Source organism: Schistocerca americana, chromosome 1 (genome assembly GCF_021461395.2).
Source record: "Schistocerca americana isolate TAMUIC-IGC-003095 chromosome 1, iqSchAmer2.1, whole genome shotgun sequence".
In the NCBI taxonomy this organism is placed as follows: Eukaryota; Metazoa; Arthropoda; class Insecta; order Orthoptera; family Acrididae; genus Schistocerca; species Schistocerca americana.
The window spans coordinates 1,032,743,375-1,032,769,096 of record NC_060119.1 but is presented as its reverse complement, the minus strand read 5'-3'; the positions used below and the strand labels follow the sequence as shown (position 1 = coordinate 1,032,769,096).

Below are 25,722 nucleotides of genomic sequence, written 5' to 3'. Positions count from 1 at the left end.
CACCGGTAGCACATCACCTTTACCTTCTCCGGGAGAACGTCCCCCTCGAAGGCGAGGATAAAGGCCCCGGTGTCGATGCGACGGTCTTTGGGGCCGCGCTGGACTCGCCGGACGAAATGCACGCCTCGGCGCTCCAGGTTGGCCCTGAGCTCCTCATCAGATTGCAGCAGGAGAACCCGATGAAAAATAACCCCCTGCGTCCAATTCAGTGCCAGATGCGGGACAATGGACACTGGGATGTCCCCTAGTCGGTCGCATGCCTGGAGCGCCGCCGACTGTGTGGCGGAGGTGGTCTTTATAAGAGCGGACCCCGAACGCATTTTACTGAGAGCCTCGATTTCCCCGAAGATGTCCTCGATGTGCTGAACAAAGAACATGGGCTTGGAGGTGGCGAACGTCCCCCCATCGGTCTGAGAACAGACCAAATAGCGGGGGCAGTACTTCGCCCCAAGCCGGCGGGCCTGTCCTTCCTCCCAGGGAGTGGCCAAGGGGGAAAGGGCAGGAGAACCAGATTCAGAGACAGTACCTTTCTTTTTAAAAGACTCGGCCGCAGAGCGACCTGATACATGTTGACGTTTCATCTACGAAACGTCCGCCCCGATACCACCCACTCCGACCAGGGGCTCTCCCCACGGGCGCCACCCAGCCTCACCAAGGGCCACCTGGCAGGATGACCATTGCCGGGAGTCCTGATGCCACAAGGAGAGGGGCATCTACTCCTTGGCCGACGTGGGGAGGGTGCAGCTCAGGTATCGGCAGTACGATCCCTGTGTTGTCAGGGGGCTACAACCTAGAGGGTACATGACGACCCCACCACAACGGGCTGGCTACCGTGCTGGATTTCGGGTGCCATGGAAAGTCCATCATGATCGTAGGTGCAGATGGGGACGCACTATGGGCGTAACTTGTACAACCCATCAGGCGTTTAGGCCCAAGTTGAGGAACAGTGGGTATGGTTACAACGCCGTTACAATGCTGAGTACCAAGGTCTTAGTGCACGGAGGACCAGTGATACACCACGTAAGGCGTCCTTCCCCAAAAGGCTCGTACTTCTGCAGAATTTTGAAAAATGGAGGTCAAACCCCAAGGGGGACCATCACATGGAAGGCCGAAACGGTTGAAACTCCTTTTAGTCGCCTCTTACGACAGGCAGGAATAACTCGGGCCTATTCGTACCCCGAACCCGCAGGGGGACACATCCGAGCCAGAGGGGGCGCAACGTCATACTGATAAGCAGGCTCGTATTGCCACGTTCTTGGAAGATTCGATTCGATTTTTTAATAGCTGAACTAACGTGACATACCACTTCAGTCCGACAAGTTTCATTTCATTTCCTCCTTCCCTCCTAGGTACTCCACTCTCTTGTCAGGAAATGTATTACTGGTTTGCTAAAAATGTCGTCCGTGTATAGCCACTTAGTGCTGCTCGTGTGAAGCAGGACCGTGTCGCCAGTTAAGTTGTAATTTATAAGGGGGCGATGAAAAAGTTTCCGTTTGAGAGCGCTGCTCCAGCGTATATGCAACGTAGCGTGTCTCTGATACGAGTTTATGAGCACCGAGGTATGGGCGAGGGACAGTGAGGCATTCGTATCTTTCCGATGTGCGTGTGGTAAATGCGGAAACGTGATCTACGGCGACGATATTATCAAATGTATCCAAACAGGACCAACATACTATTTTTCTTTTCTTTGCTTCCAAAAGAAAAAGACACTCAATAGAGAACGAAGAACACGTATAGGGGCAGCATGTCCGTCGAAAACCGCCGTTGTCAAATGGTGGACCAAGTGCCGTGATGGTCGCGATTCGACACAAAACGTCGGCCGATCTGGGAACACAGCCTCATCCACAGGACACAGTGTTTTTAATCAAACGGGTATCTGTAACCTAGTGCGTCAGTGTGACGATTGCCTAGATGCCTACGACGATTTTGCCTGATGGCATACCGATTATGAATTGTACGGCCTTTGAACAAAAAGTTTTGATCGCCTCCGGATTTTGTGTGTCTCCCCAAGGAGAGAATGAGACAGGAATTACAGATTACTCTGCACGGGAGTAATTTTGGGCCAGGTTAACTTTAACGCAACGGCTTTGAAAATGTAATTAGCGGTGATCAGCAAGATGACATTCACCGTCAGAGAGGATCCTTGGTTTGAAAAAAGAGACTGGGAGCTCAGGAGCACTTGCCTGGGGCGATGTTGGCGGTTACGACCAACCAGGTAATAGCAACCTAACGGATCTGCAGAGTTCCCCCAGAACTCGTTAAAAACGAGCATAGCTTTTGCAGGAACGGCCGTTTAAATGTACTTACTACAACAGTCTGCTGTTTTCTTGCTGGAACTTAGTTTTTAAACAGGACCCAGCAGGATCAACAGCCTCATCTTTGTCGGCGTCCTAGAACAGTCAACATGTAGCGTCCTCGTAGGCAGTGTTGATGACAGAGGACCTCTTGGTACGCGCCTTAATGGCGAAAGTCCGACTGTCAGGTCTCCTGCAGTTGTAGAGGTAGTGAGAGCCTGTTGAAAATCACGTATGTGTTTCCCGAGACGTAAACAATATACGTAATTCAAGTGATTCGAAAAAAAAACGAAAACAATCGCTGATTGCCGTCTGCATAATACGGCGAGATGCTACGGGTTAGGTAAACGCTATCATGCTGTGTGTGTGTGTGTGTGTGTGTGTGTGTGTGTGTGTGTTCTATCGAATACTAGTGCATTCTTTATTCCAGATTTCGGTGCTTAATATTTGTTTCCTGTTTGGCTGTAAATCTTACATGTTGAACAACTTCATTGCTGCGATTGTGTTTATGGCCCTTCGTGTTCACATACACTCCATGATAAGCTTTGATGCGGTGTGCCGAAAACGACACTGCCGTCTGGGTGCATAATATGTAACGTTCCCGTAGATGTTTTCTTCGAGGTGTAGGCTATGTGACGCCTCTGGTTTGCACTCTGACCTCTCTCTCCATTACGTGTTTACTTGGGCCTCGGCAATACAACGGTCTTCTGAAGTCAATGACTACATGGATCCTGTATTCTTACACTATTTTGGAGAAATTCGAGTGCATGATTTCTTTACTGGTACAGTCGATAAATACTGACATTTTAGAAGACGTACTTGCCAAAAAATAAAAAAAGCAAAAGACGTATTACCGATAAATACGCCGATGACCTAAAAAATTATGACCACCTGCTTCAAAGTGAGCTGGTCCACCTTAGAACGCTATACGGCAGTGATTCTGTGCGTCATAGATTCGGCAAACCTCGGTAGGTTTCCGGAGGTGTGAGACATCAGATGTCTATTCACAGTCCACGCAGTTCCCGTAAATTACGGGCTGGTGGTTTGTGGGCGCTGAGTTGGCGCACGGTTGCGTCTCAGGTGTGTTCAGATCAGGCGAATTTTTCTGCCAAGACATCAACGTTAGTTCACTATCGTACTCCTTCAAGCACAGTAGCACGATCCTGGCCTTGTGACAAGGACAGTTACCCCGCTGGAAAATGTCATCGCCGCTGTGAAAGACATCAAGAGATGTGTGTATGGACTCTGCCATCGAACTGTTTTAACAAGAAACGTGATCCATTGGATGTGGCGACGCATTTCAATTGATTTAAGGTCCAATCTCTATTGTCGCGTGCCCACTGCAATCGTAACTGTCAACATGGGAACATGTAGGAGTCGTCTGCTGCGAAGCCCTATGTTCAACAATGTGGGCTGCACCAGCACTGCACGCTATCGTCAGATCTGCCACAGATCCAGATCTGCCTGTGCTGATTAACAGCGCGAGCATACTCCGACATCCACATTCTGCGATGAGGCCAATAACTTGTCGCCTACTCGTGGTTTCAGCGTTCTTCAACATCTTTCCATAGGTACTCACAACAGTAGCACACAAACAACCGACCAGCTTTGCCATTTCTGAGATTACCGTTCCCAGGCGCCGTGCCATAATCTACCTTTTGTCAAAGTCACTTGTATCAGTGGATTTCTCCATTTTCGGTCGGTATAGTCGCTAGAATGATTCCCCATTCCCCTCTGCTCCGGTAATTAACATACTTTTCTTGCCGCTTACGTGCCGGCAACGCCACCAGACGATACTCAGTCTCGCTGTGGGCAGTGATGTTTTGGATCGTTAGTTTGTGTCATACGAATGGCATGACCTAACTATTCACACAATACTTTTCTACTCTTAATGTCAGGTACTGTCCTGTTGTAATTAGATTCGTTGCGAACGGCGCATTCTGACTTTAGCTTAATGATATCGTTGGCAAGTTTGGAACGAGAAGCGAGTGTTTTAATGTGTGATACCGCAGCATGTCAGAGTAACAAAACAAACTTTGGCCTGTTAAGATGATAACGGTGAAAGTTTTCTTCTAGGAGAATCTTGAAGCGTATGGTGTTCCAATAACAAACCTCTAACAAGTTAACGCTACGCTAAACAATGCAGTATCGAGACTACGAGGTGTTTAGAAACATCCGTTACAGATATATAACTGCCAGCTGTTTCTTTCAGCGCTATAGCGGCTCACCACATCGATATGTCAGAATCTTTATTAACTATTTAACTGCAGCGGCCTTCAAACTTCTTGAGTATCCTCCCTTAGCTCAGATCATGCCTCATCTGATTTTTGCCTTATTGCCACAAGCAACAACTCATGTAAAAGAATGATGACTCACTGCAGAGCTTTTGCATATTTAAGACGATGACTATACGCAGCTCCCGTTAGACACTTTGAGTGAAAATGATCTGACAAGTGGGATTGAAGGACGGAGAGATATAATTAGTGTAGGGGAAACTATATTGAGAATATAAGAAAAGGGACTGAGGTGTCAAATCTTCCATCCCATCTTTTTCTTACAACCCCCCCCCCCCTCCTCCTCCTCGCATCATCTTCCCCCTCTTCTTTTTGGCATAGCCCACACTATCATTTGTCTATATGGGTTTGTTTTTTGTTGGTTTCTTTTAAGCTACTCATCGAGGCAGAAAAGGTTCTCTGTTCATTGAATGAAGGAAATGGGTTGCCCTACTGTAAGCCCACTCAGACAATTGTGGGGAGACCTATAGAAAACGGCCGTGACGGTTTCCTCGCTTCTGTATTGAGTAACGACTGTTCCGCGTTTGCGGTTTCACTGCAAAACTATTTTATTGCCTGTACTCGAGAAGCTTTATTTCTTTAGTTTTGGTTGCAGGAGTCGAGCAGAAATTCAGATATGCTTGCGAGCTAAGAAAAATGCTGCGTCGGCTACAGCGTCAGCTCCTATTCTCTTCGCGGAATCCATAAAACCATACAATACGCCACTGAACGTGTGATACACCCAGGACAACCTTTCAGATCATCAGCCTTTCATGTATGTACACATTACAATTGTGCAGTATCTACATCTGACAGTGTCTGTATAGTTCGACGCAAGGTTCCTTCGGAAATGTATGCATGGGGGTATGTCCGAACGAACATACACTGCTGATGATCGATAGCCATATTAAATCATGAAATCTATTCGCAGATTGGGAATACAGTACCTCAGCAGCTATACAATTTACTGGAAACGTACGAAAATTTAGGCCTAACCGGGACTAGGACATGTGTTGATTTGAGTCGGCCCTGGAAGCATGCTCGGATAGCCGAAGTTGTTAAGACGACCGTTCGCAACAAGCGGGAAATCAGGGTTCGAGGCCCGGTATGACGACAAGTATCTGGACCCTTATAAGTTGACAGTAAAATGGGGCATGCCCCGACATTCGCCTTTATGACGAATTTAAGTCTGCTGGGGACACTTTTAATTAGGTGTCTCAATGTCTGTGGAACCCATTTTTCCTCACAAGCCGAAACCAGATAAGAACGCTGGAGTCTTGAGTGAAATCGACGTTCTGACGCATCCCAAAGGTGTTCCATCGGGTGAAGGTCGGGACTCTGTGGTCAGGCCAGTCCATTTCAGGGATGTTATTTTCCACAAAGCATTGTCTCACAGATGCTGCTTTATGACAGCGTGCGTTCTCACGCCGATACAAACAATCATCGTCATCGTATCTGAATAGTTCCTCTACTCTATGCAGTACACAATGCTGTGAAATGTCTTCTTATCCGTCCGCATTCAGCGTTTTCTTAAGGGGCTCCGAAAGGCTCAAAATCATGAAAAAGGTCAATTTTTACTTTTTTTGCGTTTTCTGAATCTGCAGACTATTACCTTTTAATAGATATATAATTTATTCAATTCCGAAGACTACAACTATTTTTAAATTTTTTTTTGAAATGTGTTCTACATGGGCGTGACCCACTGTGGCGCTGTTAAACTGCTGTCAAATGGTGTTATTATTAACGTCCGTGTTCATCAGGTACATTTTAGTGATGTGAGATAAAGTATGTGTTGTGGCTAACCTGTGATGGTTCAATATATATCGCTGGTGTGATTGTCGATTGTTTCATGTTTATTTACTCTGTCGTTATCTCGAAAATATTCGTAATTAATTCTGTTTCTTGAGTCTCTGTTTTGTTGAAGTATAATAATGAGTAAAAATAAAGTTATTAGAAATCCTCTGAAGGCTTTTAAGAAAAGGAGAAATGTTGGAAAGCCAAAGGTATGTGTTATTACTGTAAACAATAAAGACGATAACCAAGTGAGTGAACCTAACCTCTCAAGTACACCTGCCCATAGTAGTCAAAGTGGGAAAGAAAATACTTCACAGAAGAAGCTTGGTTCAATGAGTGAAAACTATGAATGTTTTATGGGCGAATCGGATGTGAATGAAATATTTGATATGTCGATTCTCAAAGGAATTTTTTCAAACTGTGTAAGATGTATTCATTGTAGTGAAGTTGGTCTGGAACTCTCCATAATAAAGCACGTAGGACTTGCTAGTGAAATACAACTGAAATGTGACAAGTGTTCATACATGACCACCTTTTGGAACAGTGTTGCAGTAACTGCAACTGAAGACAATGGTAGCAAAATCTACGAACACAACAACGAGCGATGCTTGCTTTAGACAAGGAACGCCTTCGGGCTGCAGACAGGGCTGTAAAGAGTCTAGAAATACTAGCAAGAGTAAACAGGAGGAGGAACAAGAGGAAGCTGGAGGAGGAGTTTGCAGAGGATGAAGATAATCCATCCTATGGACCTGGAATGCACTAAAAAGTTAATCCAATCTTTGTCGCTCGATTCCCAAAACTTTTATTTTCTCATACTAATTACATGTTTTCTAAGGATCTTCCAAACATATTTGTTTCAAACTTTCAGTAAATGTTACACAGTACCATCTGCATTATTTAACACAGCCTTTTTCCAAAAAACTGTATTTTTGAATATATAATTAAAAAATTGCAAAAAATGTTGTGAATTTTCATTACAATTGAAAAAAATCATCTTTAATAACTGAACTAAAATTTTGTAAAATCCCTGTGTTAAGTTGTAGCCCATATTCCAATAAATAATCTGTAAAAAGTTCAACTTCCTACCTCAAATACTTTGTGAGGAAAGATGTAATTTATAAGCGTTATTTTAACATTGCAAGTATAGGGCGTTCCGGAGCCCCTTAAATGTAATAAGCGGTCCACATATTAACTAGAACAAACACCTTCATACAGTAATACCACGTCTTGCGTGCTTCACTATTGATACCACAAATGATGGCAGGTACTGTTGTCTAGGCATTCGCCTAACCCAAACGTGGCGACCAGATACCTTTAATCACATAGTGTATTCTAAAAACCACTCATGTATATGACAGAATGTACTGTTCACTGCAAAATACTTAAAGTGTTCTCCTCTCTCCATTCACTCAAAACAGTTTCAGAGACATACGGTGGAGCTTCAAGTTGCAAATATGCATTGAAACTTATTTATTTAAATGAGCGTGTCTGTACTTAAATTGCAGAATGACCGAGAAGAAGAAACTTCTACGTTGTTTGATTCTGAAACAGCAGAGTAAATCTGAACGTACTGAGCCTACTCTCTCTTTACCTTTTCTTATCATGTCAGCACTGTCCCACAATATTCTAGCGCAACGCAATCTGACTGCTCAAAGAAATTACAACCTGACTTCAAATAATTAATTCAAAAGAATGGCGCTGACTAAAAAATCTTAACAATAACCTATACATTTCATTAAGCAATTATCTCACAAAGATCTTCATTACGCGAACTACTGCAATACAGAAGGCGTCGATACTGCCAGCTAAATAAAAGATTCTAACTAGTAAAGCCACTAACTACTAATAGGCATGTGGTTAGCAAAGGAAAGATTTTGTTGCGAACCAAATAATGTATTTTTTACCTTAATAATGTGACATCCAGTTCAGACACGAATGTAGCCGGCCGTTGTGACCGAGCGGTTCTAGGCGCTTCAGTCCGGAACCGCGCTGCTGCTACGGTCGCAGGTTCGAATCTTGCCTCGGGCATGGTTGTGGGTGATGTCCTTAGGTTAAGTTAGGTTTAAGTACTTCTAAGTCTAGGGGACTGATGACCTCAGATGTTAAGTCTCATAGTGCTTACAGCTATTTGAACCACGAATATAAATCGTCATTGACATTCAGTACAAAGGTATATAATCATGAATAATATTCAATCTCCAAGTCGAACATGTACAGATCGTTAGCCTAAGCTAACACTTCAGACCTCTACCCTCCATCAATGATAACTTCTCACATCTAACATCCATCACTGCTGGCAGTTCACCTCCAACTGCCCAACAGTACTTCCATCACTGCTGGCGGCTAACTTCCAACTGCCGAAAGAGTTGTGGCGATTCGTGAATCTGTCGTTCATTTGAACGACTCTAAATAAGGAATCGTAAGAATCGAATCGTGATAGGGACGAATCGTCGTTCAAAAAAATCGTAAGAACGATTGCGTGTTTCCGAGTCGTGACGATTCCAAGTTCCAACGATTCATCAATTCTTCGTACGCTATACTTCGAAGGCAACTTTCGAGTCGTGCCGAATGATTACGACCGCCAGATGGCAGTCAAGTGGAGGATGCGTGTGAACAAAGGAAGCTCGGAACGAACAAACGAAGTTCGTGGGCCGTAATATTACTCGTGAAAACCAAGCGGACACCTGGCGGTGGCTGACGGGAACGAGCGTAAAGGCATTTCCCATTTACTATCGCTACCATCAGCCATCGCAGACTAGAATGAATCGTGAACGAATCGTAGGAATCGATTCGCAAAGTGAGATTGAATCGTAGGAATCGAATCGAGAAAAAGAATCGTGTTTAACAACTCTACTGCCCAACACTACTGGCGATTAACTTCCAACGAGTCCAACCACCCACAGATTCTCCTACAAAGAATGTGTAGTCAGAGATCCAATGCGAAGCACTACACAGCGCTGTCAACACAGAAGCAGCCCACTTACAGCATACGTTTAAACGCAAGCAAATCCGCAGCCTATTCCACAGTCACTACCTCTTAAATTAATTTATAAGCACATAAATAATTCTTAAAGACAGTTTTCTCGTATATTAGATGAAACTCTTACGCATATTTCACCTCTGTTCAAGTTATGAGCTTGTAATTTCCTCGACAAATGTAGGCAATGAGCCTGAGGAAGAGGAGATTAGTGTTTAACGTCCCGTCGACAGCGAGGTCATTACAGACGGAGCTCGGATTATGGAAGAACAGGGAGGAAAATCGGCAGTGTCCTTTCAAAGGAACCATCCGGCATTTGCCTGAAGCGATTTACGGAAACACAGAAAACCTAAATCAGGATGGCCGGACGCAGGCTTCAACCGTCGTCCTCCAGAATGCTAGTCCAGTGTGCTGACCACGGCGCCGCCTTGCTCGGTGGCATTGAAACTGAGACTCTTCAAATGAGAATACCGTGCATTCTAACAAACCGGATATATAAAACACCATACAAACTTTTGCTGTTGACATATCTATCCGACGGCCGTAACGAAGAGACTGAAGTTTACCGATGGAGTTCTATATGAACTGAAATAACTTGATAAGATTGGAAAATAAGAGCCAACCAGTTTTCCAGTCTTGTCAAGTGTGCACCATTGCTGAGGCGCAGCCATGTTTAAAATTTTGGATTGAAAGAATGGAATTTTGCTCATAAGCTTATGAGTTTATAAGGTCACGAACCTTTCCTTTTTATCAAGGAAACTAATACGAACACGATTTCTGGAAAATTAAAAGAATGCGCGATCGTGTTAAGCATTACTTCCGCTTAGAATTAAAAGTTTCCTAAACAATGCATATCTGTGTAACAGAATGAATAGTTACTCCGTTGATGTCCAAGTCATTAAAAACAGAGGGCAAGTTGGGATCGGACAACAGTAGGGAAATAAATCAGCCGTGGCCTTCTAATTCGCATCCGAGTTTCGTTTAAAATGAAGTCAGAGTGCTAATCATGGTGTCATCTCAGGACCTTCCAAGTTATAAAGAAAAAGTAGTGAAAAATCTCAGTAATTCATCATTTCGATCGCTTTTTTCTCCGTGACAAGGCAGGAGTATCCTATTAGCTGCCTCAGAAGCTTTTCAGACCACGAATAATCTGAAATTGGTGCATCGCTGCCTACGTTAATTTAACAGGATTATCACCGTCATCCACAATAGCACGCTTCAGAGCAGTTTTTTTTTTTTTTTTTTTTTCACATGATACCACGTTCACATACATCGCCGGAAAATGTTTATGTAGTTCATAAACAGCGTTCGGTTTTTTAGAGGTTCAAATCCCGTGGCAGATGTAAACTCTGAGTGCATGCATAAAAACAACTACAAAAAGCTCGTTATAATAAAACAAATAACACGTTGTAGAGCAAAACTGGAACCAACACAAAAAGTTTTTGTCGGCATTTACAGATAACTGTCTACGATACGTAAAAGCTTACTGGAGTGCTCTCTGATCGACAAGAGCAGTAAATTTCATCGAGTTTGGTGGACTTTGTTCCCATGTATTCTGAACAAAACTCACGGTGTACAGGAACCATGAAATAAACCTGTATGCTCGATTTACTGATTACGTTTTGAACTGAGGTCTGTTGTTACAAGATCCTGATGTTGAATTTTAAGATGTATTGGTGATTTCATAAGTAGGAGCAGAAAATTGTAAGATAATTTAAAAGAAATTACAAGATATACTTATAAAGTGGAAGAGAGAGAGAGAGAGAGAGAGAGAGAGAGAGAGAGAGAATACGGCATCGATGAATTTCGGTTAGAGGCGCCATGTCACTGACTGCGCGGCCTTCCCGCCGGAGGTTCGAGTCCGCCATCAGACGTGTGTCGGTTCGAGTCCTCCATCAGACGTGTGTGTGTGTGTGTGTGTGTGTGTGTGTGTGTGTGTGTTTGTTTTGTTCTTAGCATAAGTTAGTTTAAATTAGTTCAAGTAGTGTGTAAGTCTAGGGACCGATCGTTAAGAACACACACACACACACACACACACACACACACACACAATTTCGGAGGTACAGGGTGTCAAGATGACCCAGGTCTTAATTCTCGTTCGGATGCCTTCAATTAAGTTTCCCGTGGTTTCTTGAGTAATTTTTGGCTAATTGTGCCATGGTTCCTTAAAGCAAGGCCACGGCTAATTGCTTTCCCTACTATTGTCCAATCCGGTTTCATGCACTGTCTCTAAAACGACTTCAACATCAACGCAACATTAAGCTGCAATCTTCCTTTCATCATTTCCGTCATCCATGTATGAACTGTTCGGGCAACACTGCAATTCTAAGCGAAGGTAATTCTTGGTACTACCTCGGATACTACAGGCGTCCAGAAATGGAAATCCTGTTACAGTTTACAAAGGTGAATGGTTACGTAACACTAGTGCAACCTATCACTGAATATTGTCCAAGTGTGACATACACATACCACCACCACCACCACATGTTTTGCCCATTGGCGTGTTTCTGACACGTTTCCGCCTCCACCTAATCCGCTTCGCAGTCTGGTATGACCCATTATTCGCTTTACCCAGCATTTTTATTCTCTTCCACTCTATCTCGTTCTGTCCTTCCACTGTACCTTCGATAGCTGTTTTTTAGAATTCCTTGTCCTCGCTGTACATGTTCCATACAGTCAGCTTTCGCTTTCTTGACAAGATTCAGGGGAGTCTTTCCGGTACTTCACCGTTCTTCACTTCATACACCTACTTCATTTGCTCCATGCTCTTCCAAAACCACATCTCAAATGCTTCAATTTTGGTTTCTCTCTCTCTCTCTCTCTCTCTCTCTCTCTCTCTCTCTCTATATATATATATATATATATATATATATATATATCCACCCTACACATTTTTAGTACGAAACTTGTTCAGTTTGACTCTTGACATAGAATGTTAGAAGCAAACTAAGAAGGGCATCACGAATGGTCACAGCTTCCTTTGGCTTTGAGTGAGTGTCACGGGTATCCTGAAAATTCTGAACGGCAGATACCTGAAGATGGACGTCAACTATCCCGCGAAACCCTACTTGTAAAGTTTCTAGAGCTAGCTTTAAATGGTGAATCTTGGAATGCATTACAGCCTGGTATCGCTCGCCTAGGGACCGCGTGGACAAGTCAAAACTACAGCGCGCACAGGTGCATTTAACCAATCATTCTTTCCCCCCTCCATAAGAGAATGGAACAGGTGTACAGCAGCAACCAGCCAAAAACTGGTTTTAAGTTACTTTATCCAAAAAAAGTTCCATTACCGGTTTTCAATTAATAAAATTCATCGTCTGGCGGCTTCCATGATTTCGTCAAAACGCATGGTTTCCTGCTCAGATATCCTAAAATGTACTATAATTTAGTTACAAACGTATATCAAACATGGTTGCGCTACAGACTTGTGTTCGAATGAAAGTTACGTGAAATGTCCGCCTGAAGTTTTTCTTCTACGAATCGTATTCATGATATTTGTATTTTCGCACACTCACACGTTGGTCTTCGTTAATAAACACATGCGTTAGGCTACAAAACAAATATTACTAACGCGCACCACGTGTCTGACATACAACATATGAAAAGAAATGCAGTTTGTTTACAAGGTACACGAGTGTCAAAGATACTGCGGTACAATATCTTTCAAAGATATTGCCTTTGGGGAAAGGAAGCGCGTATTTCTACTATATTAAATTGAAAATGTATTTTATATTAAATTTAGATCAATGAACGCACAGAAAGAAATGGGATTTAGTGAATTACAGCACTGCAAAATTAATCAACAAAATGGTACAAAAATGAAAGTGGGCAAGAAGGTATGTGAAAACCATACGAGCTATTTGAAAAGTGTTGACGATTACTTTAAAAATTTTTGTGCTATGAAAATTATTAATTATTGGAGAAACACATAATATTTATATACTTGATCTGCAGATGGGTGGAGAAAATTATTGATATTTGAGTGTTTTCAGGGAACCTTCCAGTAAATAATTCCTACATTCCAGTATAAATAAAATTTCTCCATCTATCTGCAGATTAAGAAACAAATCTTGTAATGTTACATGTATCTACAATAGCCAATAATTTTCATGGCACTAAATACTAATAAATTTTATTGTACAGTCATCAACACTGTCCAAATAGCACATGAGGCTTTTAACATTAATATAATCGATACCTGAGCTGAGCGGAGAATCCGAATCACCATTGGATACTAAACAGCGTACGGCAAGTGAAAGGGAGGGAGAGAGAGATAGCAAGAGGGATTTACGTGTGAATGACCAGTTCCTTCCCTCGAGAATTTCCCTACTTCGTACCTTCTCAGTGTTACCACAGATGACGTGTCACGGATCTCATTTCTACTAAGTAGGCAATAAACGCGAGGTGCCTAGTTGCTCCCATCGCCCTGAGTGGAATGTATGAAAAGTTCCGAATAATGTTCACAACCCTGCAGTATTCTATAGTTGCCCCTCGCGCAAGAAACAGCACGTAGGTCGTGGGTCCGTATCTTGAGGCTGTAATAAACTATTGGCGAGGAACTGGTATTGTGTAAATAATTAAATTTTGAACTGGTTTCTTTGAATGGCACGCCACCCGTTTTTTATTAGCAGAATACGAGAAACTGCACAATTATATTCCACTTTATGAATCACAAATAAGTTCCATTGTTCACACTTTAATAGAAAGTAAACAAAATAATGAACTGCATGTTAGCGTAACTGCTATCAAACTGTTCACAATTACATGTCCACATAATCAGAGATTGCTAATTAAGTTCTTAACCGACACCGATCAAGGCAGACAACATGTCTGTCCACCGAGACTGCCGAACCATCTCTACTCTTACAGCCGAACCACTTCACCCACCATCCACGTTAGGCACGAACCGAAGTGCTGGTGCTGGTAATTAACATTTTTGAAATAATGGAATGATAGCCTGCTACTGTGAGATGATTTTATATGAAAGGCATGTAAATTCACAGTTTAGTTTTTCTAATATTAATAACAAAAGTTTGTCATTTTGGCGCGCTACTTCCGAACGCAGCAGCCAATCGCGCAGAAGGACTACAATTTAGGCGGTGTTTCTCACTGTACCCGTACCGAATAAACCATCTGTCCTACAGTCACTCAGCGACGACAGTTTACGAGGAAACTTCCTGACAGATTAAAACTGTGTGCTGGACCGAGACTCGAACTCGGGACCTTGCTTGGGTAGCTCAGTTAGTAGAGCACTTGCCCGCGAAAGGCCAAGGTCCCGAGTTCGAGTCTCGGTCCGACACACAGTTTTAATCTGCCAGGAAGTTTCAGATCAGCGCACACTCCACTGCAGAGTGAAAATCTCATTCCAGTTTACAAGGATCTTACACATCATCATGATCAGTAGAGTTTCGGACAGCTGCCCATCCTGTCCGACATGTCGTTTATGTGCGTGGAGAACAATAGCAGTTCTGTCTCACTACTCAGGGTGCACCCTGGACGTTAGTTTTGCCTCTGTCGAACACTCGCAGTCCCAGAGAAGTATTAGGTACCGTCGCTCAGAAGTTCCGCACGTTCGAAAATTTTGTGTATCACTTCACGATCTGCCAAGAAGCGACCAGGCACAGCCGGCCATTCGACATTCAATCCCTGCTGCTTACCACGGGGTTCTCTTTCCCACACGCCAGCGACGTTAACTACTGGAGGCTGGCAAAGTTCAGTCACTAGTAGTGAGGCGCCAACTGAAGAACACGCACCAAGCCGTGCCAGACGACGTTCTTTCAACTGTTAGAGATGCGAGAAACACTGTTGGTTATTCAAATAACTTACGGGAATGCAACCAGGTCACATCGTCGACTACCGCCGATATTTCGACAGGTGGCCACCCTGTCATTTTCAAGACAAAGCAAGTAAGCGATGTGCAAGTGAATTTAAAACCTCGATTATCACAGCAAACGGGCACACAAGCACGCACACGCACGCGCGGACACACACACACACACACACACACACACACACACACACACACACACAAAACACTAGCGCCACCACAGAACCTAAACTGCTTCCTTAGTAACACTATCCCAACAGCTGGAAGTGCATGACAGAATATACGTGTTGTCGTGTGCCATAGGATGGCCAGTGCCAAGGCAGTGTTCTGCAGTAGCATATTTACTCGGCTGTTGTAGCATGCGTGGCGATTGCGCTCAGTACAGCTGCCCTGCACAGTTCTGATAGTGTGACCAATATATGACATGCCACAACTGCAAAGAATACGGTAGACAGCCGCCTTACTCAGACTAAAATCATCCTTAACGGGATATAAAAGAACCCTAATCTTAGATGGACAGCGGATAACATAGTATCTCCGCAAAATACGACATATATTGTTGGAGGTGCTCCCTGGTGCCAACTCGTTTTATCATCGCTCACGCGATGCACAGTTAGTAGATAGCTCAACGCACCTCTGCTCTTTCACTATATCCATTCTGACTGAAGGTGACCTCAAGATGAGTTAACTCATCTTGTAAACTCTCAGAGTCTGAAATGACGTCGACCCTGTGGACTAAGTAACGAAGTACCCTTCCACGCTGAGCCAGATGGTGACAACTATCAGCCTATCAGTGTGAGTAGGCTCCCTATAAACAGCATACCAACGTACAATAAACCTGCCTCCTGACCAAATCATGGAAGTTTTTCATCTCCATCGTGAAACGAATATTCGGTTGGATTGGATTCATGTGTAGTGAAAAGTCCTTTAAACTCCCACTGACATGAGACCAGACAACAAAACTATCGTCTACATATCTGAAAAGAAAAGAAGAAAAACAAAAAAGAACACGCAAGTTTCAAAGCCGCCGACTCTAAGGCACATTCCATAAGGAAATTTGCAATAATTGGCGACAACGCGATTCCCATCACAACTCCATCTGTTTGCTCATAGCGCTGGCGCTGGTTGTTGAATAAAAAGTGGAAGTCAATTAGTGTCAAATGGCTTTTTCAGTTCAACATCAAACCTAATCTCAATTAACCGTCACGTATCAGACAGAGGAACACAGGTGACGAGAAAGACTGCATCAAAAGTTGCTTACATGGAGGTTTTTGCTTAAATTCTGCGTGGAAGCCTGCTCTCCACCTTATCAAAAAACAGGACAGAGTCAATGTTACTTCGCCAGGTGTTTAGTAATTTTCACTACCAGTACCTTCTGGTTGAGTGATGGTGATAGTTTTACAATGTGTGCGCACGCGCGCACACACACGTGTGTGTGTGTGTGTGTGTGTGTGTGTGTGTGTGTGTGTGTGTGTGGGCGCGCGCATTCTCGTAACATATTTGATAATTATATATGCCGGGAGAAATTCAGGTCCGAAACAGTGATGCTACGCAGACCAGCAAATACCATACTGGAGAAGCTCTGGCCATTGTAGTGTGTGGAGCTGCAGCCTACCTCTGACGCCTGTCGGAGGACAATGAATTGTGCAGAGCAAGTCCAGAAGATTGTGCAATCCATTACGTCACTGTTCCTGCAAAATCGAAGGGTTGTGTTCTTAGCAGGAGAATGCCAGAGTGCGCATTTTCCGCGTTACCCAACGCACTGCCCTGGCTAGCACGAAGATGTGGCACATGCTTCAGTTCTCATTTCTGCACGGTCAGCGGCATTCCTTGGAGGCCAGCTGCAACCATCTGTGGGGGTAGCGTAGAATGACATCTGACGGTTCTATGAATGTTTGTAGGCTTCTGCGGCAGGTCTCAGATACATAAAATTCTTCATCATATCATATCGTAAAAAGTTGAAGCAACGTTTCGACAACTGTTGCACCGACCCAAATGTTGGTTCAACTTTCTGCAGTATCTAAGACAAACAAGAATGTTATCCAACGTTATGGCCGTCTCGTTGAACGAGTGCAAGACTGCACTACAAGCGAACGTGGCTACACACGAGATGCAGTAGTTATTGTCCAAGAGAATCTGTCCATGGATGTATGATTCAGTGATAATCCGTAAAACTAGTATAACATGAGAGCAAATCGTCATTTGCTTGAGATCGTTGCTGAAGAGATTTCATTTTTCATTGCCCAGTAGAATATTAGTATTTAGCCTGTATGTACCCAAGTCGATCCGTCGACAATGATGTAATTTACATATTTATTTTTGGTCATCCAAGACCCATGTCAGAATGACACAGGGATTGTCATAGTAACACAATCAACAGGTCAAAATACAGATATACACAGAATACGTCAAGTATGCTCTATGACAGTAGGGCAGGAAATTTCCACGAAAACCTAAAAGTCCTATGGAACACCACCCGATAGTTAGCAATCGACGCAGTGAGACCGAAGTCTTTTCCTGGCGGATATCTTGAAGGAAAAATTTTCGGCTGTCATCAAGCCGGGTGTGTCAACATGGTACGATGCTTCGACACATCAGGTGCGATACCCGAAAAGTTTTCCTTCAATCGACATGGAGACTGGCAATGCTGTCTAACTAAACAAATTCAATATAATGCACGCGAAAACCAAAATCTCATACACTGAGTGTGTTAAGAGAATCTCATTTAAATACATTAGTTCGAGAACCAACACTGGGCGACCATACGTCTGTTGTGCTGAAGACGAGGTTCAAGACTGTTTCCAATCAGAAACGTTCAGTCGAAATTAGTCATAGAGAGTGAACCACTGCTGAATACTGTCCACTGGAGGCCACAAGAAATGAGAATCACAGATGTAGTTGAAAAACTCGTAAGAATAGCTGCAAGATTTATGATATTTTTCTCGGCACAAGAACATAAAAATGTGCTCAATCTGTAGATGAAGCTTGCAAGGAAGGGGTTCTCACACACACTGATGGGCAAATTTTTAAACTCTAAACAGTTGCTATGCAGAATATCTATGAACAGAACAGCACTGTGATAAACTAATGAAAATTATGAAATATACTGCAGCTAACAGACTTGGATTTTCCTCCGCAATATCCGCGAATTTGTCAGTCTAGAACTATAATAAAACCAATGGTAGATAAGACTTTGCACTCGCATTTGACTGAAGTTGGATTCAAATTCTCGTCTGGCCACCATAATTTAGGTTTTCCACCATTTCCCCAAACGTATTAAGACAAATGCTGGGAGGATTTCTTCCAGACATGGTCGTTTTGTTTCCCAATTTTTGTATAATCCGAGCTTGTGCTCCACTTCTGAAGAAACCTGGTAAGCGACGGATGTTAACCCCTAATTTTACGTTTTGGTTTGAGAGATTTCAGGTAGCTGAAAAAAAAAAGAGCAACGATTAACGAAGAGGAACCGACTCTCTGGCCAGTGTCTCAAAAGCAGACAAGGCCGTAAGCGGATAATCAGTCCGAGACGCGGATTTCCATTCTCTAGAGAACAAACACATCGATCTTCGTTGTTACAACAACAATATGAATTTTTTCTCGCCATGTGAATATCTGGCAAGCGTACTGAGTAAACTATTCAAGAAATAATTCTGTCGCACATAAGAGGGGCAAAGACCTGTGGAGATCCTTAACACTGGCTGTGAAACGAAATGACGATTAAAATCATTCACGCCACCTGCATTTTTCGCCTTCCATTAGTCGCACAGCTGTTGGCACAAATCACAAAGAAAAAGTAAATGATTATACGGGTAACTGCGTACGCCTAATGCAGGGTAAGGGACATTGTCTAGAGACCAACTGCAATAACAAGCACTGACTGTGATAAAATCAGCCAATCAAATGGATTAGTCATCTTCCACGTAAAATTCTGCAGTGAAAATGTTTCTCTTATTATGATCGTTGCCAAAAGCTTTCGGACTATTAGTATATGACGACAGTCTATTACACGATTTTCCCGCTAGAGACAAGTCTTGTTAGATATTTTCTTCCCAAGACGCTCCTAGGAGAAATCTGTCTGGTAAGTCTGCTTGTGTTACTGGAAGAGTCGGAGAAAAACAGAACTGATTATCTGAACGTGAAAGAACAGACGTCACGCGTTCACATATATAATTCGCCTTGATGGACAATGAATCCACAATCTTCATTGCAGATGCACACTTCGTTGGACTTTTTGCGGTAATCTAAAAATCAGCGAGTATGGAGGGCATGGACGGTGACAGCAGACAAGTGGCCCTAGGTGGGAACATGGTCGGGTGGGAAGCGTGCAGAGATAGTTGCGCATTTGCGATAAGCACTGTGCCCGGATGGCGCAATGGTTAACGCAACTGCGTAGTAAGTAGGAGATCCCGTGTTCGAGTCCCGGCCCGGCACATATTTTCACTCGTCCCGCTGATTCCCAAATATAATATTACAGAACTGTACTAGCTGCAACATGATGGGATCACTGCATACTTTAATGTTCGTTTGAAGATCAATCGAGACTATATTTGAGACAGTTCTTGTTTTGACAATCGTGAGCCACTGCCCAGTTCTTCATGATTCCTCGAGCTGAATATCTGTGAACATCTTTTAGTGACGTTGAAGATGGCGTGATAACTAGCTAAACTCCTGGCTGTTATAATGGAGTTAGTCGTTAATAAGCGCTTGTGGTAAAGGATAAGAATTTCAGCAACTTTCAAAGTAGCATGCAGAGCACAATGGTGTTGTAAGCATCAATCCGAAAAGTGGTTTGATGCAGCTCTCTACTCCACTGAGTAGTGGTCCATGTTCTCGGGAAATATAACGGCTGTACTTTTCCTTGATTTTTGCCATGTCGAGGCAACGATGGTTAATATTAACAAGCAATATCAGTCAACGTTCTAGACTGCTGCTTCAGAAACTGCAGGAAAGGCTCATCTCCCTCTTGAGGAGCCATACGTTAGTTCCAACATGGTTGCGATACGAAGAAACAGTGCAAAACTATTATCGTATTATAACTTACCTTGTACAAATTATGTGTGAACAAAAGAACATTATACAAAAGAGACCAACCGAATAAGGCAGTGCAGTCGTTAAGATGCTGGCCTCATACGCAGGAGGATGGAATTTTTTTTTCTCTGTCCGTCCAGCCTTCCTTACGTTTTCCTAAAACGTTTCAGGGAGGTACTGGGATGCGTCCTTCATCAAGGCCACGGCCCATCTCCTGTCATATCCTGAAAGCATACTTATGCACTCGTATGCGATATGAATGTATTTATTTTCATTGTATTTTGATGACAAATCCTATATCGCTGTTAGATGATCCCCGGATGAATAAATGAAATGGTTACACCTATCGTTCAGCTTTCTGCTTCGATCAGGACCACAAATCACCCTATCGAGACGCTGTTCACCTCAGCGACGGGGAGGGAGGGTTCAGTACATCATATCGCGGAACATCATTTACCAGACTTAGTCAGATTTTTGTCAAAAAGTTTTCTTTACCCTCTTTGCATATGTACTGCGGGCAAGAACTTTTAGCAGCACATTAAAATTAGAAAACGAGTGCTGACGCTACTGGAAGCACAGTTAGACAAACTAAAATGACGTTCCAAGTACTCAGGACAATGTATGTCAATGATACACTGGTCTTTGCTGAGAAAAACATACAAATAATGTATGTAATGAAGTTAAAAAATTTGTTAAGAGTATGGAATTCTGACGAACACAGTTTCGACTGATCCAGTGTTGGTGCACTCAACACAGGTCAACGGACAGAAAGAAGTATTAGATCAGTTTTCAAATTTTTTTATTCGATTCTCAAGATAAAGCAGCACTAGATAATCATAAAAAGCGTTTGCTATAGTTATATCATTCGTAATTTCAGTTTTGTGCGTTTTTTCCCCTACATACAGGCTGATGCGTACCACAAACGCAGTAACCAGATCCGTTTTCTAATCTTCCCGCATGGAGTGTGACGCATCTGTATAGAGTTCCGTCATTATCGACGTGCACCAACACGCCGTTAACGATTACTAAAATATTCAGTCTAGATATCGACGGGGGCACGTTTATTTTCAGACATGGTTACGTCGTACAGCCAAAGATGGAGCGCAGAGGAACAACAAGAATGTTCCACAATAACATAGATGCTGCTAAAGATGATTAAGATTTGCAATGCTAACAAAATCCCGTAAGTTATTTGGCTGGTCAGCAGAAGCCATAAACTCGGATGTCGGTTGTTTCCGCTGTTTTTCCTCCATCCGTCATATACACACTGAGTATTGCAAAGGAAGAAATGTGGTGTGTGTGTGTGTGTGTGTGAGAGAGAGAGAGAGAGAGAGAGAGAGAGAGAGAGAGAGAGAGAGAGAGAGAGAGAGAGAGATATTAACAGTCAGATGAATCTTTGGTGATTCAATTTGTTGGGAACGTGTCATACATTAGTTTGATGTTCCAACAAAGTTTTGAAACTCGAAATGTGCATCTGAAGGCGAATGTGGCCGTTTCAAAGTCTTGGCCCACCGACGAGTGGGTGACCACAGCTTACTTCAGAGTAATCTTTTAAATGTGTTGTGTCCACTATCAAATACCGTTCACGAATCAAAGTTACGCTAAACAATGTATGTCAAAGCGCTGCTTTCTTTAATCACGACAGCCTTCTTTCGCGATCGTCAAGTCAAAAGTTCGGCTTCTTTCCACAAGTAAAAACACGATTGAAATTATATTGAATTAACGTACTGCGGATGAAAACCTCTTGCAGTCTTATGATAACGAATGTGCGCAGTCCTTAAAAGACACCTAGGAAATAGTAATCGGATACAAGAATTTGAAGGACGCAGAGATGCTCTGAGTGCACGGGGAAATAAATTGAACAAAAATGATCCTAGGATAAACATCACTCACTTCAATAAATCAGATGGAAGGTGGCTAGGGGGAAGGTTAAGAGTTTTCCACCCGCTCGGAGCTTGTACTTTAGAAAAAGTCGATTAGTTTTGTTCGGGTAGCCTATTGTCGTTTGGCCAGTTCCGTGTTTAAAGATCGTATGCACATCGAAGAAAATTATTTCGAACGTACAACTAAACAAAAATTGTTTACACTTTTATGAGTAATGCAACCTTCCATAGTTCTGTGAATGAACGCTTATTTCGGTCAAGTACGATTAGTAGGAAGAAATGAAGTATGCACTTATCTAAAAAATCATATTCGTATACACCTTCAGACATTAATGGAAACCGCGGTGGTGACTGGAAGTGCATCCAGGCAAGGAAGTAAAGAAAAATAACAGCTAAACATTTGATGAGTTAAGTCTGGCATTAGTGAACTCTGCTAGAGAAGGGACAAAAAATGATGAAATAACAAGAATGAATCGACAGGACACTAAATAAAAGTGGCTGAACGCTAATTTGAGCATACCTCCATAGAAGCCAATAAAATGTGCCTCATTTCCCAGAAGTGTTTAATGATCTCAAAGGGGAAATAATGCAAAATTAGGAAGACATAAAAACAGAAGTCACCAGTGTTCCTGTCCAAGCAATTTGACGGAAACTCCAGGGACTAGACAAGCATTCTAACAAAGACCATCCCGAAAGTAAATACTGAAAGGCGAGGAAAATTAAAATCAAAAGAACGAACACAACTTTCTTGTTCTTACTTCCAAATTGCCAAGAAAGTAGAGGTTGACGCAACTGTATCATTTAAAACTTTATTTTAAGGTTAAAAAGAAAAGTATACGGAAGCTGTTCAAGCCGTCTCCAATCAGATTTAGCCACTTTGTGTCGTACGTAACAAGTTTATTTAGCCAAACCGTGCTTAGTAAAAGAAATATTATTTATGAAATTTTTCCTCGATCCTTTGAACAATGAAAATGTGTGCATAACGACTTAGATTACTAGCAAGATGCAGAAAGTAGCGCGGCATTCCACACAAAAGTGCACATTATATATTATTTTCAGCAACAGACGATAATATGTCTAGCGAAAGTCCTCCTTTCTGTCTCAATCTGCTCTTGGAGCAAAATATGTTCCCTACGTGTGCAACAAATTTGCTTTGAATACGTAGTTTAGTCTACAAGGCACTTTTTCTAATAAATAAAAAGGAACCATAGCAAGCAAATATAATTTTACGACCGCAATTTAAACTACGCGGTTCTTCATTGCTGTTTTTACATACAAAACTGGTTCTGCAACTCTGAAGCTGCATAGCACGCTAAAATTATGAAAGCCATTTTTAACGCAATAGTAATTTACATATATTTTAAGACAAAGCGATTAGCCACTCACAAAAATGAATGAACACAACTGACAACATTTCAAAAGCCGCCGCGCTCCTGCAGCAAACAACAGCACCTGTTCGGCGTTTACCAGCTTTAGTGTTTTATTTGCTTCAAAACAAGTTGCTACAATATTTTAGTGAGATAAACAAAGTAAATATACAGCGACTCACCGCCAAAAAGAATGCTCCTCATGTAAACAAACGCGATGATACGAGAGCACCACAGCCCGATGGTTTAAACCTGTAGCACTTGACAACAAACACTACACCAATGACAGGTAAACGCGAAATGTATCCGAACTTGCCGCCAGGTCGCAGCAGCTGCAATTGCAGCTTTTCCGGCATTCGTCAGTGAACTCGCCATCTAGCGGCAATGCGGCAGACTAGGTAGGATTATTTGTCGTATTGGCAGGACAGCTCGCTGAAGGCTTCGCGGATAGAGGAAAAGGTGGCGGTGTTCTAATACTATTGGAAAGTCTATAAACATTTTGCCATCGGATGATCCTTTGCATTAATCTTTTCGTACATCTGTTCTATGCCGTTTATCTGTAGGCCGTAAAACTATTAAAATATTATGTTATAAGGCCTGTTTCCATAACAAAATGTAGATTTTTGCCATAATGACAAGATCCCTTTTTATCATAGGTAACGTAAACAGGACAGAAACGAAAAGATACAAGATTGTTGAGCTTTGTTGATACGAAACGCAGACACTGTTACAAGTAATCAAAAGTTGAACCGAACAGGGGTGTCAAAAACTAACATAATACTATATTATAAAAGTGAAAAGAGTTGCCAGTATTTTTTTTCCGGGGGGAAGGAAATTTGTATCATGTAAATGATGAAAAGGATGAAAATAAATGAAATGAAATAGAGACTATTGTAGTGGCCGACAAAATCCTATGAACATTCGTCGATGTACATGAAGTGCAAAAGGGTACAGGGGTGTCTACCATCAAAAGGTAAACGAAACACACATGTTAACGTAAAGCGCACCTCGAGGCCGTGTTATTGTGATTAGATGGATAATTTGCGCGCTGCACATAAAGAACATAACTTCAGTTGGACTCTGCGTCAATGGAAAGAGACATCGGAAAAACGGTGATAGAGCAGATTTTTCGGTACCGGTACGTTTTGCCAAACGTTATTGTAAGGCTTCAGCAAGTGGCATGGCAACAACAAATGTGCACTTCAGAGTTTCGACCAGTACAAAATCAGTAAGCAGTAAAAACATGATCCTACAACCGATATTTCACGTAAATTACAAAACGAAATCAAATTATTATTACTAATTGATGATCCCTGGAGATAGCTGGAGTGAAGACATTACAACACGTGCAATTGAACAGAATACTGTTTCTACAAGAGAGAGTTTCTGTGATGCACTTATCATAAAAAAATATCTCACTTGTCATGTCTGATATATATCGCTAATCACAACACAAGAAACAACAAAACGCCTTTAGAAACAGAAAACGAAATCAAAAGTAACAGAGCGCAGTCCATATACCAGTGGCTTAATGCGGTACAACAGATTGCCAGAATCAATACGAATACATACGGTACTGGAGATTCATTTGAAATGAGATTCAAAAAATATTTTTTTAGAAATAAATAAATGTTTATAGCCTATTCACTGAAAGAATTATAACCTCTACATATTACATATTAACCTTTTTAGTTGAGTACCTACTAGGTAGTTTTAGGGAAGGCATTTAGTACTATTTCATAGGATGTCTTACCATGCCCACCACTAACAAAACTGCAATTGTCCTGGTTAATTGTTGGATGATTACAGTATGATTGGGGAACTTATGTACAAGTGAACTGAGGTTTTCTCTACAGTTTTTAGTTACATCAGGAGATGAGTCTGCTGGGTGATAGAAGGATCCAGTTATCATTTTACGCCCACCACTGATACTGAGTCTAACTCAGACAGTCTCACATGTAGCTTCAGTTTCTACCTCACTGCTATCACTTTTAGGTTTCAGCCAGATTTCTGTACGTAGTATTATGTGGGCTTCACTACTTTTCATAAGCACTTCAAATTCTGGCACTTTGTTGTGAATGCTTCTGCAGTTTACCATTAGGATTTTAATACACGCACCTGTGAGAGGCATTTCTTTTGATCTTACGCTGGGTTTCGTGCAGCTCTGATTATTTGGATTGGATGGAGACTCACCTAACCCAATTTGCAGTACAGCCAGTATGGTTTCCTTGTTGGGAGGACAGTAATGGTGTACAATCAACCCTGTAATGCCAGTTGAG

The 25,722-nt window shown here is 42.4% G+C and overlaps 1 protein-coding gene across 3 annotated transcripts in view; it reads right to left on the bottom strand.

Annotated features, from left to right (window-relative positions):
* The window catches only part of LOC124549186 (skin secretory protein xP2-like), a 573,354-nt gene extending 549,608 nt beyond the window's left edge, over positions 1-23,746 (bottom strand). For all 3 annotated transcript variants that reach the window (XM_047125224.1, XM_047125231.1, XM_047125225.1), the window contains exon 1: positions 23,626-23,746. The gene's annotated coding sequence lies outside the window, so the exon portion shown is untranslated. The remainder of the gene's footprint in view (positions 1-23,625) is intronic.
* Between the last annotated feature and the right edge of the window lie 1,976 nt (positions 23,747-25,722).